Raw genomic sequence first — 15,632 nt, 5'->3', positions numbered from 1 at the left:
GAGTGAGTGAGTGAGTGAGTGAGTGAGTGAGTGAGTGAGTGAGTGAGTGCTGGCTGAGTGAGGGCTGGCTGGCTGAGTGAGTGAGTGAGTGAGGGCTGGCTTGTTGAGTGAGGGCTGGTTGGCTGAGTGAGGGCTGGCTGAGTGAGTGAGTGAGTGAGGGCTGGCTGAGTGAGTGAGTGAGTGAGGGCTGAGTGAGTGAGTGAGTGAGTGAGTGAGTGAGTGAGTGAGTGAGTGAGTGAGTGAGTGAGTGAGTGAGTGAGTGAGTGAGTGAGGGCTGGCTGAGTGAGTGAGTGAGTGAGTGAGTGAGTGAGTGAGTGAGTGAGTGAGTGAGTGAGTGAGTGAGTGAGTGAGTGAGGCCTGGCTGGCTGAGTGAGTGAGGCCTGGCTGGCTGAGTGAGTGAGGCCTGGCTGGCTGAGTGAGTGAGGCCTGGCTGGCTGAGTGAGTGAGGCCTGGCTGGCTGAGTGAGTGAGGCCTGGCTGGCTGAGTGAGGCCTGGCTGGCTGAGTGAGGCCTGGCTGGCTGAGTGAGCGGCTGGCTGGCTGAGTGAGTGGCTGGATGGCTGGCTGAGTGGCTGGATGGCTGGCTGGATGGCTGGCTGAGTGGCGGATGGCTGGCTGAGTGGCGGATGGCTGGCTGAGTGGCTGGCTGAGTGGCTGGATGGCTGGATGGCTGGCTGAGTGGCTGGATGGCTGGCTGAGTGGCTGGATGGCTGGCTGAGTGGCTGAGTGAGAGGCTGGCTGAGTGAGTGAGTGAGTGAGTGAGTGAGTGAGTGAGTGAGGGCTGGCTGGCTGGCTGAGTGAGTGAGTGAGGGGATGGCTGGCTGGCTGAGTGAGTGAGTGAGGGGCTGGCTGAGTGAGTGAGTGAGTGAGGGGCTGGCTGAGTGAGTGAGTGAGTGAGGGGCTGGCTGGCTGGCTGAGTGAGTGAGGGCTGGCTGAGTGAGTGAGGGCTGGCTGGCTGGCTGAGTGAGTGAGTGAGGGCTGGCTGGCTGAGTGAGTGAGGGCTGGCTGGCTGGCTGAGTGAGTGAGGGCTGGCTGAGTGAGTGAGTGAGTGAGGGCTGGCTGGCTGAGTGAGTGAGGGCTGGCTGAGTGAGTGAGGGGCTGGCTGGCTGGCTGAGTGAGTGAGGGGCTGGCTGGCTGGCTGAGTGAGTGAGGGGCTGGCTGGCTGGCTGGCTGAGTGAGTGAGGGGCTGGCTGGCTGGCTGGCTGAGTGAGTGAGGGGCTGGCTGGCTGGCTGAGTGAGTGGCTGGCTGGCTGGCTGGCTGAGTGAGTGGCTGGCTGGCTGGCTGAGTGGCTGGCTGGCTGAGTGGCTGGCTGGCTGGCTGGCTGAGTGGCTGGCTGGCTGAGTGGCTGGCTGAGTGGCTGGCTGGCTGGCTGGCTGAGTGGCTGGCTGGCTGAGTGGCTGGCTGGCTGAGTGAGGGGCTGGCTGGCTGGCTGAGTGAGGGGCTGGCTGGCTGGCTGAGTGAGGGGCTGGCTGGCTGGCTGAGTGAGGGGCTGGCTGGCTGGCTGAGTGAGGGGCTAGCTGGCTGGCTGAGTGAGGGGCTAGCTGGCTGAGTGAGTGAGTGGCTGGCTGGCTGGCTGGCTGAGTGAGTGGCTGGCTGGCTGGCTGGCTGAGTGAGTGAGGGGCTGGCTGGCTGGCTGAGTGAGTGAGGGGCTGGCTGGCTGGCTGAGTGAGTGAGGGGCTGGCTGGCTGGCTGAGTGAGTGAGGGGCTGGCTGGCTGGCTGAGTGAGTGAGGGGCTGGCTGGCTGGCTGAGTGAGTGAGGGGCTGGCTGGCTGGCTGAGTGAGTGAGGGGCTGGCTGGCTGGCTGAGTGAGTGAGGGGCTGGCTGGCTGGCTGAGTGAGTGAGGGGCTGGCTGGCTGGCTGAGTGAGTGAGGGGCTGGCTGGCTGGCTGAGTGAGAAGCTGGCTGGCTGAGTGAGTGGCTGGCTGGCTGAGTGAGTGGCTGGCTGGCTGGCTGGCTGAGTGAGGGGCTGGCTGAGTGAGGGGCTGGCTGGCTGGCTGAGTGAGGGGCTGGCTGGCTGGCTGAGTGAGGGGCTGGCTGGCTGGCTGAGTGAGGGGCTGGCTGGCTGGCTGAGTGAGGGGCTGGCTGGCTGGCTGAGTGAGGGGCTGGCTGGCTGGCTGAGTGAGTGAGGGGCTGGCTGGCTGGCTGGCTGAGTGAGGGGCTGGCTGGCTGGCTGGCTGAGTGAGGGGCTGGCTGGCTGGCTGAGTGAGGGGCTGGCTGGCTGACTGAGTGAGGGGCTGGCTGGCTGACTGAGTGAGGGGCTGGCTGGCTGGCTGAGTGAGGGGCTGGGTGAGTGAGTAAATGAGTGAGTGAGTGAGTGAGTGAGTGAGTGAGTGAGTGAGTGAGTGAGTGAGTGAGTGAGTGAGTGAGTGAGTGAGTGAGTGGCTGGCTGGCTGGCTGAGTGAGTGGCTGGCTGGCTGAGTGAGTGAGTGGCTGGCTGGCTGAGTGAGTGAGTGAGTGAGTGAGTGGCTGGCTGAGTGAGTGAGTGAGTGAGTGAGTGGCTGGCTGGCTGGCTGAGTGAGTGAGTGGCTGGCTGGCTGAGTGAGTGAGTGAGTGGCTGGCTGGCTGAGTGAGTGAGTGAGTGGCTGGCTGGCTGAGTGAGTGAGTGGCTGGCTGGCTGAGTGAGTGAGTGAGTGAGTGGCTGGCTGGCTGAGTGAGTGAGTGGCTGGCTGGCTGAGTGAGGCCTGGCTGGCTGGCTGAGTGGCTGGCTGGCTGGCTGAGTGGCTGGCTGAGTGGCTGGCTGGCTGGCTGAGTGGCTGGCTGAGTGGCTGGCTGGCTGGCTGAGTGGCTGGCTGGCTGGCTGAGTGGCTGGCTGAGTGGCTGGCTGAGTGGCTGGCTGGCTGAGTGGCTGGCTGGCTGAGTGGCTGGCTGGCTGAGTGGCTGGCTGGCTGAGTGGCTGGCTGAGTGGCTGGCTGGCTGAGTGGCTGGCTGAGTGGCTGGCTGGCTGAGTGGCTGGCTGGCTGAGTGGCTGGCTGAGTGGCTGGCTGAGTGGCTGGCTGGCTGAGTGGCTGGCTGGCTGAGTGGCTGGCTGGCTGAGTGGCTGGCTGAGTGGCTGGCTGAGTGGCTGAGTGGCTGGCTGAGTGGCTGGCTGGCTGGCTGAGTGGCTGGCTGAGTGGCTGGCTGAGTGGCTGGCTGAGTGGCTGGCTGGCTGAGTGGCTGGCTGGCTGGCTGAGTGGCTGGCTGAGTGGCTGGCTGGCTGGCTGAGTGGCTGGCTGAGTGGCTGGCTGAGTGGCTGGCTGAGTGGCTGGCTGAGTGGCTGGCTGGCTGAGTGGCTGGATGGCTGGCTGAGTGACTGGATGGCTGGCTGAGTGGCTGGATGAGTGGCTGGATGGCTGGCTGAGTGAGAGGCTGGCTGGCTGGCTGGCTGAGTGAGGGGCTGGCTGGCTGGCTGAGTGAGGGGCTGGCTGGCTGGCTGAGTGAGGGGCTGGCTGGCTGGCTGAGTGAGGGGCTGGCTGGCTGGCTGAGTGAGGGGCTGGCTGGCTGGCTGAGTGAGGGGCTGGCTGGCTGGCTGAGTGAGGGGCTGGCTGGCTGGCTGAGTGAGGGGCTGGCTGGCTGGCTGAGTGAGGGGCTGGCTGGCTGGCTGAGTGAGTGAGGGGCTGGCTGGCTGGCTGAGTGAGTGAGGGGCTGGCTGGCTGGCTGAGTGAGTGAGGGGCTGGCTGGCTGGCTGAGTGAGGGGCTGGCTGGCTGGCTGAGTGAGGGGCTGGCTGGCTGGCTGAGTGAGGGGCTGGCTGGCTGACTGAGTGAGGGGCTGGCTGGCTGACTGAGTGAGGGGCTGGCTGGCTGACTGAGTGAGGGGCTGGCTGGCTGGCTGAGTGAGGGGCTGGGTGAGTGAGTAAATGAGTGAGTGAGTGAGTGAGTGAGTGAGTGAGTGAGTGAGTGAGTGAGTGAGTGAGTGAGTGAGTGAGTGAGTGAGTGAGTGAGTGAGTGAGTGAGTGGCTGGCTGAGTGAGTGAGTGGCTGGCTGGCTGAGTGAGTGAGTGAGTGAGTGAGTGGCTGGCTGGCTGAGTGAGTGAGTGGCTGGCTGGCTGGCTGAGTGAGTGAGTGAGTGAGTGGCTGGCTGGCTGAGTGAGTGAGTGAGTGAGTGGCTGAGTGAGTGAGTGAGTGAGTGAGTGAGTGGCTGGCTGGCTGAGTGAGTGAGTGGCTGGCTGGCTGAGTGAGTGAGTGAGTGAGTGAGTGAGTGGCTGGCTGGCTGAGTGGCTGGCTGGCTGGCTGAGTGGCTGGCTGGCTGGCTGAGTGGCTGGCTGGCTGGCTGAGTGGCTGGCTGAGTGGCTGGCTGAGTGGCTGGCTGAGTGGCTGGCTGAGTGGCTGGCTGAGTGGCTGGCTGAGTGGCTGGCTGAGTGGCTGGCTGAGTGGCTGGCTGGCTGAGTGGCTGGCTGGCTGAGTGGCTGGCTGGCTGAGTGGCTGGCTGGCTGAGTGGCTGGCTGGCTGAGTGGCTGGCTGGCTGAGTGGCTGGCTGGCTGGCTGAGTGGCTGGCTGGCTGAGTGGCTGGCTGGCTGAGTGGCTGGCTGAGTGGCTGGCTGAGTGGCTGGCTGGCTGGCTGGCTGAGTGGCTGGCTGAGTGGCTGGCTGAGTGGCTGGCTGGCTGGCTGGCTGAGTGGCTGGCTGGCTGGCTGGCTGAGTGGCTGGCTGAGTGGCTGGCTGAGTGGCTGGCTGAGTGGCTGGCTGGCTGGCTGAGTGGCTGGCTGGATGGCTGGCTGAGTGGCTGGATGGCTGGCTGAGTGGCTGAGTGGCTGGATGGCTGGCTGAGTGGCTGGATGGCTGGCTGAGTGATTGGCTGGCTGAGTGATCGGCTGGCTGAGTGATCGGCTGGCTGAGTGATCGGCTGGCTGAGTGATCGGCTGGCTGAGTGAGCGTGCGCAACTGTGCATGTGGGCAGTGCAATGGACGTTGACCGGTCACACAGTGATATGTCAAGACCTTGGAATAGGCAGCCCAATCATCCAAGGAACATAGTGTGTGTGTGACTGTCTGTGTGTAAGTGTTAAAGTGCACAGCCCTGCATCCTTGAGGGCTGCAACATCTACAAGTTTCTTTCCACTCTGGCTCAAGGCTGGTGGAAAACGTTGACACTAAGATAACAGTCAAAGAAAGGATGCCATCAGCAAATCACAAACCAGCTGGAGGATGGTCTCTCTCTCTCCCTCCCTCTTTCTCCCTCCCATTGCCTCGCACTCCCTCTTTCAAAAACATTGGAAATGCAGTGGCGCCAGCTGTAGTGGTTTCATAAACATGATATAAAGTAGCCTCGTCAGACCTCAAAGTCCACACACAAACATTCCCTGACAGCTGTTGCACCCAATGTTCCTTTGTTCAAATACTAGAACGGAGTACCATATTCTTTGTAGCTAGTTAATGTGGGACAAACAGGTATGACGGCCTTACACACACACACACACACACACACACACAGCAGCAGACTAAACAAGTCTCAAACAAGACCTTCAACATTCAAACCAGAATTACAGGCCCGTCAAGAGAGGCTGCCATGTCACCACAGAAGTACACAACAGTTGCAAACCCTAAAAGTCAAAAGACAGGCAAAAAACAACCCCACCAAACTGTAGCTCTTAGTTTACAAAGTTAGCATGATTAGTTTGGACTACTGGCATAAAAACACTACGGAACGCCTATCCATATACATTACATAAAGAGAATGTAGGTTATCACTCACTCCAAAGTCCTGTCATTCCAAAGTCTAACGAAAGCCAACATCTTCACCATACAAGATACAGAGGAGCCAAACAACCACTGCAAACATTCCTCAGACAGGCTACTTACCAAGGAACTCCATGGAACAGAGAGAGCAGGTTTAGATGGAGTCAGAGTCTCATGACTGCTCCACATGCTCAATCTGAACCCTGCACATTCTTCCCCAGACTGGATCCTAGATTGGAAGGATTCCAACATTCCATACAAGTATCCAACGTTCTGAGGAATCCCACAACATTCTGAGTTCCTTCTGCTGTTAATTCATCCATGACATCTATAAAAAGGTAGGAGCTTTCTTTGACTGTCTTTCAACCAGCTAAATAAACAAGTAATGATACAAAGAGGAGAAAGAGAGAGAGAATGTGTTCTTGCTGCACTGCAGAACCATTCTTCTTGCCTCTATATCTCTCTCTCTCTCTCTCTCCCATCCCTCTATCCTCCTCTCTTTTCATCCCTCTCCCCTCTCCGTCTTCTCCATGCGGTGGAAAGAGAGTGAGCCACAGAGAGACTCAGCACTTTGAGAGTGTGAGCCCTGCCCCCAGATCACATGATGAGGGTGGAACACACACACACACAGCGTCACATGATACTGCAACAACAGAGCTTTTGTTCAGACTGAGGCTAGTTGTTAAAGATACAACGCCCTGCCCTCACTCTCGCACACACACACACACAATTTAGGCCTAGATGACCAAAAGTGCACACACAAGTCAACATCACATGATCTCACACAACCACAGACAGACACAAGCAGTTATTCACCACCAACTGTAACATCTCCCACAGCAACATCAACAGTTACAGACAGACACAAGCAGTTATTCACCACCAACTGTAACATCTCCCACAGCAACATCAACAGTTACAGACAGACACAAGCAGTTATTCACCACCAACTGTAACATCTCCCACAGCAACATCAACAGTTACAGACAGACACAAGCAGTTATTCACCACCAACTGTAACAACTCCCACAGCAACATCAACAGTTACAGACAGACACAAGCAGTTATTCACCACCAACTGTAACAACTCCCACAGCAACATCAACAGTTACAGACAGACACAAGCAGTTATTCACCACCAACTGTCATATTATTTATACCCAGTCAGTGCCTGAGAGAGGTCGTATTATTTATACCCAGTCAGTGCCTGAGAGAGGTCGTATTATTTATACCCAGTCAGTGCCAGAGAGAGGTCGTATTATTTATACCCAGTCAGTGCCAGAGAGAGGTCATATTATTTATACCCAGTCAGTGCCAGAGAGAGGTCGTATTATTTATACCCAGTCAGTGCCTGAGAGAGGTCGTATTATTTATACCCAGTCAGTGCCTGAGAGAGGTCGTATTATTTATACCCAGTCAGTGCCTGAGAGAGGTTGTATTATTTATACCCAGTCAGTGCCAGAGAGGTCTTATTATTTATACCCAGTCAGTACCTGAGAGAGGTCGTATTATTTATACCCAGTCAGTGCCAGAGAGAGGTCATATTATTTATACCCAGTCAGTGCCAGAGAGAGGTCGTATTATTTATACCCAGTCAGTGCCAGAGAGGTCATATTATTTATACCCAGTCAGTGCCTGAGAGGTCATATTATTTATACCCAGTCGGTGCCTGAGAGGTCATATTATTTATACCCAGTCGGTGCCAGAGAGAGGTCATATTATTTATACCCAGTCAGTGCCTGAGAGGTCATATTATTTATACCCAGTCAGTGCCAGAGAGGTCGTATTATTTATACCCAGTCAGTGCCTGAGAGAGGTCGTATTATTTATACCCAGTCAGTGCCTGAGAGAGGTCATATTATTTATACCCAGTCAGTGCCTGAGAGGTCATATTATTTATACCCAGTCAGTGCCTGAGAGGTCATATTATTTATACCCAGTCAGTGCCAGAGAGACGTCATATTATTTATACCCAGTCAGTGCCAGAGAGGTCATATTATTTATACCCAGTCAGTGCCAGAGAGGTCATATTATTTATACCCAGTCAGTGCCAGAGAGAGGTCGTATTATTTATACCCAGTCAGTACCAGAGAGGTCATATTATTTATACCCAGTCGGTGCCAGAGAGAGGTCATATTATTTATACCCAGTCAGTGCCAGAGAGGTCATATTATTTATACCCAGTCAGTGCCTGAGAGAGGTCATATTATTTATACCCAGTCAGTGCCTGAGAGAGGTCATATTATTTATACCCAGTCAGTGCCTGAGAGAGGTCATATTATTTATACCCAGTCAGTGCCTGAGAGAGGTCATATTATTTATACCCAGTCAGTGCCAGAGAGAGGTCATATTATTTATACCCAGTCAGTGCCAGAGAGAGGTCATATTATTTATACCCAGTCAGTGCCTGAGAGAGGTCATATTATTTATACCCAGTCAGTGCCTGAGAGAGGTCATATTATTTATACCCAGTCAGTGCCAGAGAGGTCGTATTATTTATACCCAGTCAGTGCCAGAGAGGTCGTATTATTTATACCCAGTCAGTGCCTGAGAGAGGTCATATTATTTATACCCAGTCAGTGCCTGAGAGAGGTCATATTATTTATACCCAGTCAGTGCCAGAGAGAGGTCATATTATTTATACCCAGTCAGTGCCAGAGAGAGGTCATATTATTTATACCCAGTCAGTGCCAGAGAGAGGTCATATTATTTATACCCAGTCAGTGCCAGAGAGAGGTCATATTATTTATACCCAGTCAGTGCCTGAGAGAGGTCGTATTATTTATACCCAGTCAGTACCAGAGAGTTCATATTATTTATACCCAGTCGGTGCCTGAGAGAGGTCGTATTATTTATACCCAGTCAGTGCCTGAGAGAGGTCGTATTATTTATACCCAGTCAGTACCAGAGAGGTCATATTATTTATACCCAGTCGGTGCCAGAGAGAGGTCATATTATTTATACCCAGTCAGTGCCAGAGAGGTCATATTATTTATACCCAGTCAGTGCCTGAGAGGTCATATTATTTATACCCAGTCGGTGCCTGAGAGGTCATATTATTTATACCCAGTCGGTGCCAGAGAGAGGTCATATTATTTATACCCAGTCAGTGCCAGAGAGAGGTCATATTATTTATACCCAGTCAGTGCCTGAGAGGTCATATTATTTATACCCAGTCAGTGCCTGAGAGAGGTCATATTATTTATACCCAGTCAGTGCCTGAGAGAGGTCATATTATTTATACCCAGTCAGTGCCAGAGAGGTCGTATTATTTATACCCAGTCAGTGCCAGAGAGGTCGTATTATTTATACCCAGTCAGTGCCTGAGAGAGGTCATATTATTTATACCCAGTCAGTGCCAGAGAGAGGTCATATTATTTATACCCAGTCAGTGCCTGAGAGACGTCATATTATTTATACCCAGTCAGTGCCAGAGAGTTCATATTATTTATACCCAGTCAGTACCAGAGAGGTCATATTATTTATACCCAGTCAGTGCCAGAGAGAGGTCGTATTATTTATACCCAGTCGGTGCCAGAGAGGTCATATTATTTATACCCAGTCGGTGCCAGAGAGAGGTCATATTATTTATACCCAGTCGGTGCTAGAGAGGTCATATTATTTATACCCAGTCAGTGCCTGAGAGGTCATATTATTTATACCCAGTCAGTGCCTGAGAGAGGTCATATTATTTATACCCAGTCAGTGCCAGAGAGGTCGTATTATTTATACCCAGTCAGTGCCAGAGAGGTCGTATTATTTATACCCAGTCAGTGCCTGAGAGAGGTCATATTATTTATACCCAGTCAGTGCCTGAGAGACGTCATATTATTTATACCCAGTCAGTGCCTGAGAGACGTCATATTATTTATACCCAGTCAGTGCCTGAGAGACGTCATATTATTTATACCCAGTCAGTGCCAGAGAGGTCATATTATTTATACCCAGTCAGTACCAGAGAGGTCATATTATTTATACCCAGTCAGTACCAGAGAGGTCATATTATTTATACCCAGTCGGTGCCAGAGAGAGGTCATATTATTTATACCCAGTCAGTGCTAGAGAGGTCATATTATTTATACCCAGTCAGTGCCTGAGAGGTCATATTATTTATACCCAGTCGGTGCCTGAGAGGTCATATTATTTATACCCAGTCGGTGCCAGAGAGAGGTCATATTATTTATACCCAGTCGGTGCCAGAGAGAGGTCATATTATTTATACCCAGTCAGTGCCTGAGAGAGGTCATATTATTTATACCCAGTCAGTGCCTGAGAGAGGTCATATTATTTATACCCAGTCAGTGCCTGAGAGAGGTCATATTATTTATACCCAGTCAGTGCCAGAGAGGTCATATTATTTATACCCAGTCAGTGCCAGAGAGGTCGTATTATTTATACCCAGTCAGTGCCAGAGAGGTCGTATTATTTATACCCAGTCAGTGCCTGAGAGAGGTCATATTATTTATACCCAGTCAGTGCCTGAGAGGTCGTATTATTTATACCCAGTCAGTGCCTGAGAGGTCATATTATTTATACCCAGTCAGTGCCTGAGAGAGGTCATATTATTTATACCCAGTCAGTGTCAGAGAGGTCATATTATTTATACCCAGTCAGTGCCAGAGAGAGGTCATATTATTTATACCCAGTCAGTGCCAGAGAGAGGTCATATTATTTATACCCAGTCAGTGCCAGAAAGGTCATATTATTTATACCCAGTCAGTGCCAGAGAGGTCATATTATTTATACCCAGTCAGTGCCTGAGAGGTCATATTATTTATACCCAGTCAGTGCCAGAGAGAGGTCGTATTATTTATACCCAGTCAGTGCCTGAGAGGTCATATTATTTATACCCAGTCAGTGCCTGAGAGAGGTCGTATTATTTATACCCAGTCAGTGCCTGAGAGAGGTCGTATTATTTATACCCAGTCAGTGCCAGAGAGAGGTCGTATTATTTATACCCAGTCAGTGCCAGAGAGAGGTCGTATTATTTATACCCAGTCAGTGCCTGAGAGAGGTCGTATTATTTATACCCAGTCAGTGCCTGAGAGAGGTCGTATTATTTATACCCAGTCAGTGCCTGAGAGAGGTCGTATTATTTATACCCAGTCAGTGCCAGAGAGGTCTTATTATTTATACCCAGTCAGTACCTGAGAGAGGTCGTATTATTTATACCCAGTCAGTGCCAGAGAGAGGTCATATTATTTATACCCAGTCAGTGCCAGAGAGAGGTCGTATTATTTATACCCAGTCAGTGCCAGAAAGGTCATATTATTTATACCCAGTCAGTGCCTGAGAGAGGTCATATTATTTATACCCAGTCAGTGCCTGAGAGAGGTCATATTATTTATACCCAGTCAGTGCCTGAGAGGTCATATTATTTATACCCAGTCAGTGCCTGAGAGACGTCATATTATTTATACCCAGTCAGTGCCTGAGAGACGTCATATTATTTATACCCAGTCAGTGCCTGAGAGACGTCATATTATTTATACCCAGTCAGTGCCAGAGAGGTCGTATTATTTATACCCAGTCAGTGCCAGAGAGAGGTCGTATTATTTATACCCAGTCGGTGCCAGAGAGGTCATATTATTTATACCCAGTCGGTGCCAGAGAGAGGTCATATTATTTATACCCAGTCAGTGCTAGAGAGGTCATATTATTTATACCCAGTCAGTGCCTGAGAGGTCATATTATTTATACCCAGTCAGTGCCAGAGAGGTCATATTATTTATACCCAGTCAGTGCCTGAGAGAGGTCATATTATTTATACCCAGTCAGTGCCAGAGAGGTCGTATTATTTATACCCAGTCAGTGCCAGAGAGGTCGTATTATTTATACCCAGTCAGTGCCTGAGAGGTCATATTATTTATACCCAGTCAGTGCCTGAGAGACGTCATATTATTTATACCCAGTCAGTGCCTGAGAGACGTCATATTATTTATACCCAGTCAGTGCCTGAGAGACGTCATATTATTTATACCCAGTCAGTGCCAGAGAGGTCATATTATTTATACCCAGTCAGTGCCAGAGAGAGGTCGTATTATTTATACCCAGTCAGTACCAGAGAGGTCATATTATTTATACCCAGTCGGTGCCAGAGAGAGGTCATATTATTTATACCCAGTCAGTGCTAGAGAGGTCATATTATTTATACCCAGTCAGTGCCTGAGAGGTCATATTATTTATACCCAGTCGGTGCCTGAGAGGTCATATTATTTATACCCAGTCGGTGCCAGAGAGAGGTCATATTATTTATACCCAGTCAGTGCCAGAGAGAGGTCATATTATTTATACCCAGTCAGTGCCAGAGAGGTCGTATTATTTATACCCAGTCAGTGCCTGAGAGAGGTCATATTATTTATACCCAGTCAGTGCCTGAGAGGTCGTATTATTTATACCCAGTCAGTGTCAGAGAGGTCATATTATTTATACCCAGTCAGTGCCAGAGAGAGGTCATATTATTTATACCCAGTCAGTGCCAGAAAGGTCATATTATTTATACCCAGTCAGTGCCAGAGAGGTCATATTATTTATACCCAGTCAGTGCCTGAGAGGTCATATTATTTATACCCAGTCAGTGCCAGAGAGAGGTCGTATTATTTATACCCAGTCAGTGCCTGAGAGGTCATATTATTTATACCCAGTCAGTGCCGGAGAGGTCGTATTATTTATACCCAGTCAGTGCCTGAGAGAGGTCGTATTATTTATACCCAGTCAGTGCCTGAGAGAGGTCGTATTATTTATACCCAGTCAGTGCCAGAGAGAGGTCATATTATTTATACCCAGTCAGTGCCTGAGAGAGGTCGTATTATTTATACCCAGTCAGTACCTGAGAGAGGTCATATTATTTATACCCAGTCAGTGCCAGAGAGGTCGTATTATTTATACCCAGTCAGCGCCTGAGAGAATGGATGTTGACTAGACTGTGTGCTCAGCACACCCCCAAGATCAAGTAGCCTATAAGGTGTAGCATACCACTGTGTGTATCTACTCTACAAGGACAGTATTCTAGCAGTGCCAGAGTTTGACCAGAGAACCCAACCCTCACTGTGAGCATTTATTCATCCCCTGCCACCCCATCTCATATCACTATGGTAACCCTGTGGTCCATCCCACCACCCCCCTCTTGAGAACCAACCAAACATTCACCCAATATGTAATATTCAAGTAAACGTACGCTTTTGTTCAACAGTCGGTACACTGCAAGTTTCACTGTGTAAACGGTGTCTGTTGGACTCTAGTTACTGGTTGCCTAACAAGGACATTGGTGCCAAGCTGAAACCGTTGGTTCACTTGTGAGATAACTATCCTTCAGGGCCTAGCTCGCTGGTTCAAAGGTTACTCTACGCCAGTGCTACTCAGTTAGCTCTCCGTTTGTTTGCATTAGCAGCTAGTCACAAATTCCTTGTGAGGGAAGCAGTTATCACAGGACAAATGTCAAGTGCCGCCATAGTCTTATCTAGGGCAAGATAACATTACAGTCAGACAGACCAACGGCTGTTTTAGCTAGTCTGAATAACTTATTAATAATGTAGGAAAATGAAATATGAAAATGTATCCACTCACTACTGTAAGTCACTCTGGAAAAGAGCGTCTGCTAAATGACTAAAATATAAAATGTAGCAGAGTAGCTACGAGTGCTTCACAAAACCCACGGACGCCTTTGCAGCTTTTGCCGACACTACACTATAGTCTGTAGTCTAACTCCTGGGCAACAGTACATTGGGGTGGTATTGGGTTAAGTTGTCATTACCAGGGGCATTGCCAGTGTAAATGTATGGGTATTAAACAAAACTGAGGGCGAGATGTACAGCACTGGGATAGTAAGTTAACTAGCTAGCCATTTTACTGTAACTTTCTGGAGCCCTCTCTCGCTCTCAAACATGAACATTAATTAAAGAGTTTATTTATTTAAAACCCACAGCGGCTAGCTAACTAGTTACCATTATTAACTAACGTTAGCTATATTGTGACGCCCCCTCCTTTCTAGTTAGTTAGCTAACATGCATATGTTCTGGTATTCACGATTATCAGCTTGTTAGCTAGATAAATGGTTTTGCATAATTAGCATATGGATAGCTACAAGAATGTCCTTACCTTGAAATGCCTCTTCTGCCCAGTCCTAAGGGGGTTTCTGATGCAAGGCCGAGTCAACAACAGACACAATGGTAACGTTAGCTGCTGCCAGTGACACTCCGTAACCTCCTCCGAACAGACCTAGCTAGCGTTGCTAACGCCAAAGCTAGCTAACGTTCACTAGCAACCCGTTTGTTGTTAGCGAACCATAGTGTAACGCTATCTACAACATTTAGATTTGGTTGTTTCTGGTCGTTGTGAAAGCACGTTTGTTTCTATGTTATTCTGAACAATAAATAAAACGGTGTTTTTTTCCAAGGGGGCTGGACTCGTTGTTTTTGCTGGGAGGAGAGGTTCGGGTCCAGAAAACGACAACACAGCCTGCCAGCGAATGACACACCGGCCGTGACGTCACGCAGAACAGCAACTGCCCCCCGAACCTTCCCCATAAATAGTGTCATTTAGATTTTGCTACATTCTCCAAAATTGTTATACTACTGATGTTATGTTTCATAGCATTGAAATACAACTTTATTTCTGTGTATCAAATAATTTTCTGAAGGATATGCCCGTTCTCTGTGCGTTTCTTTTCATATAATTTGCACTACTGCTAGTCATTTTGCACTACTGCCAGTCATGTAGCCATCCAGTCTCTAATGAATACATTTCAATAAACATTGGCTGAATGAGACTGTTACCCATTCAAACGGATTGAAGGAGATCGAATGGAAGTATTGAGCTCCATCTACTGTCCAAAATGTTGTTTTATCCTGTAGCATACAAAAACATCCCAATAATTACATTGCCAACCAAACAGTTTAAATCACCTTTATTTATTTACAAAGAATTAGTCTTTACAATAACATACTATACATAAAACAATTATTGAGTTGATCATTTCATCCATTAAAAAAAGGCCTCTCCAAATTGAATCTCATAATTAGATATGGAATCATGTCAATGAAGTTCAAAGTCAAAAGTGTACAGTCCACTTGTCCATTCTGAATAAGCGTACAGCTCCATTCAATTTAGAAATACAACATTACACTTTTCTGAGTATGACATCATAGTAGCTTTTTTAGTAATTACATAATGACAATTATATTATGACTTAAATAAATGACAGGATATTGTTAGTTTCGACCTTTAAACTAGTCTTTCCATCTAAAATATACACAACATGACTATATAGTGACAGGATAGTGTTAGTTTTGATCTTCAAACTAGTCTTTCTATAGAATATACACAAGCAACATGAATATATAACCACAGGATAGTTTGGACAACTAGTCTTTCCATACTGTGTTACACACACACAACCACCCAACCTCACCAACCAACCCCACCTGCAAAGCTATTACATAGATTGTTATTGGACTGAAACATACATTTTATTTTTACATCACATAGGTACAATACTGTCTACCAACAGTTTACTGGCTTGGGAACTAAACTTAATCTAGATATTCCCTGATAGAATAAAAAAAACTCCATGCAGAACTAACCCAACAGTCTTTGAAGAACACAATCATCTAGACATTGTCTAATAGCCTACTGTTTAATACACCAATTCAGATCTTATTTCATTCAATCAAAAAAAATACAGTCAGAATTCATTAGGCTATGTCAAGTACACGATAATTTATCAAGTAACTTCAAATACATTCAAGTGGTCTTCGTCAGCTTGGTAACAGTGGCACCTTGTGGAACAGGGTGGTACTGAGAAATAGATGTCCGTCCCAAATAGTACCCAATTCCCCTACGGCCCTGGTCAAAAGTAGTGCACTATATAGGGTATAAGGTGACATTTGGGTCTGAACCTAAGAATAAAGTCAGACTTCAAACCCTTACAGAAGTGTCACCTCACCTGGGATAAGATAAAGAAATCCTTCTACCCCCCCCCCCCCC

General features: G+C 49.2%; 1 protein-coding gene and 1 long non-coding RNA gene across 4 annotated transcripts in view; one reads left to right on the top strand and one right to left on the bottom strand.

Annotated features, from left to right (window-relative positions):
* Positions 1–14,047, bottom strand: part of LOC106591483 (ETS-related transcription factor Elf-2) — a 32,295-nt gene extending 18,248 nt beyond the window's left edge. For 2 of the 3 annotated variants that reach the window (XM_082974057.1, XM_082974060.1), the window contains exon 1: positions 13,746–14,047. The gene's annotated coding sequence lies outside the window, so the exon portion shown is untranslated. Of the gene's footprint in view, positions 1–5,771; positions 6,037–13,745 lie in introns of those variants that run through there. The other variant, XM_082974058.1, reaches the window with a different exon arrangement.
* On the top strand, positions 5,733–15,631 carry LOC123742378 (uncharacterized). Its single transcript, XR_006769506.2, has 2 exons — positions 5,733–5,986; positions 14,044–15,631. It is a non-coding gene; the product is annotated as an uncharacterized LOC123742378 (long non-coding RNA).
* The last annotated feature ends 1 nt before the right edge of the window (position 15,632 follows it).

This window comes from Salmo salar, chromosome 04 (genome assembly GCF_965601325.2).
Source record: "Salmo salar chromosome 04, fSalSal1, whole genome shotgun sequence".
NCBI classification, from domain to species: domain Eukaryota; kingdom Metazoa; phylum Chordata; class Actinopteri; order Salmoniformes; family Salmonidae; genus Salmo; species Salmo salar.
This window is presented reverse-complemented; position numbering and strand designations above follow the sequence as displayed.